Below are 1,769 nucleotides of genomic sequence, written 5' to 3'. Positions count from 1 at the left end.
CTGAGTTAAGGTTCAAGGTAAAATACTCCTCCCAGGCCACCCCCAAGCAAATGGTCAAGATGAGGCGAGAAACAGGGCATTACTCTCAATCCTTAAGAAAAAGGTCACGGAGAAGAAAGGGGATTGGGCAGATGAGCAGCTAGGGGTACTCTGGGCATACAGAACTACAGCAAAAATTCCGACAGGGGAATCCCCGTTTACGTTGGTGTACTGATGCGATGCTGTTACACCAGTGAAAGTAGGATGACCAACCTACAGAACGAGCCAATTTTCATGTGCCCAGAATGACAAAAAGATAGAAGAATACCTCAACTTACTCGAAGAAGAAAGAGAGATAGCAGAAGCTCGGATGTTGCAACAAAAGAAGAAAGCTGAGTAGTATTTCAATAAAAGAGTAAGGTCCAGGACCTTTAAAGTAGGCAGCCTGGTTTTGAAGAAAAGTGGGGTGACTACCCAAGGCAAGGGGAAAATGGGACCTCGATGGGAAGGTCCTTACTTAGTAGTGGCCAACAACAGGCCTAGATCGTACTAGTTGAAAGACAGCTAGGGCAAGGAACTACCGCACCTGTGGAATGTGGAGCACTTAAAGAAATTTTATCAATAACTTTCATACCATTTTTTGTTTAAGTATTCATTTCCTTTGCTTTTGTCCAATGTTTGCATTATCACCATTTATGAATTTATTTCGTTTTATTCATTGAAAATTCTGTGCAAAGGAAAGAGTTCCCATGGGTGAATACAAATTCTACGAAAAGAAAGGTCGGTGACCACCCGACCTAAACACCAAAGACAAGCCTTAGCAGCTTGTGGTGCCATGAAAAAAGGGCGCATAAGTCCTCAGACCACGCTAACCCTAAACACTAAAGACAAGTCTTAACAGTTTGTGGTGCCATAAAAAAAGGACGCGTAGGTCATCAGACCATGCCAACCCTAAACACTAAAGACAAGCCTTAGCAGCTTGTGGTGCCATGGAAAAAGGGTGCGTAGGTCCTCAGACCACACCGACCCTAAACACCAAAGACAAGCTTAGCAACTTGTGGTGCTATGAAAAAAGGGCGCGTAGGTCCTCATACCACGCCGACCCTAAATACCAAAGACAAGCCTTAGCAACTTGTGGTACTATGAAAAAAGGGCGAGTAGGTCCTCAAATCACGCCTACCCTAAACACCACAAACAAGCTTTAGCAGCTTGTGGTGCCATGAAAAAAGGGCACTTAGGTCCTTAGACCACGCCGTCCCTAAACACCATAGACAAGTCTTAGCAGCTTGTGGTGCCATGAAAAAAGGGCATGTAGGTCCTTAGACCACGCCAACTCTAAACACCAAAGACAAGCCTTAGTAGCTTGTGGTGCCATGAAAGAAGGGCACGCAAGTCCTCAAACCACGTCGACCCTAAAACACCAAAGGCAAGCCTTCGCAGCCCAGTGTTGTGCTCATCTCCTTAGTTTAACAAAGTGGCACACTTGGTTTCTGGTAAAATTGGAACGATACATAGAGGATTAGCGTGACCCTTGCGCAAGGAGGACACGCACAAATAGAGAACATGACGCAATAGCCAAAGCATTCAACAAAGCAAATCAAAGTCCATTGTTATAAATGTGCAAAATATAAAAAAAAAAGTTATCCACAGTCAAATACACAAGGGGCAAAAAAAAAAAAAAAAACTGTTAAGGGGCATCATTAAGCGGGAACGCTAGAGGATTGTTTATAAAAGCATTAGGCATTTCCTTCTGCCCAAACTTGTCAACCGTGCGGCAGGCAATTTCCTTA

At 44.0% G+C, this 1,769-nt stretch overlaps 1 pseudogene; it reads left to right on the top strand.

Moving 5' to 3' along the window:
* Positions 1-1,447: 1,447 nt before the first annotated feature.
* On the top strand, positions 1,448-1,556 carry LOC122290679 (annotated as a pseudogene).
* Positions 1,557-1,769: the final 213 nt, after the last annotated feature.

This window comes from Carya illinoinensis, chromosome 12 (assembly GCF_018687715.1).
Source record: "Carya illinoinensis cultivar Pawnee chromosome 12, C.illinoinensisPawnee_v1, whole genome shotgun sequence".
Taxonomy (NCBI): Eukaryota; Viridiplantae; Streptophyta; class Magnoliopsida; order Fagales; family Juglandaceae; genus Carya; species Carya illinoinensis.
This window is presented reverse-complemented; position numbering and strand designations above follow the sequence as displayed.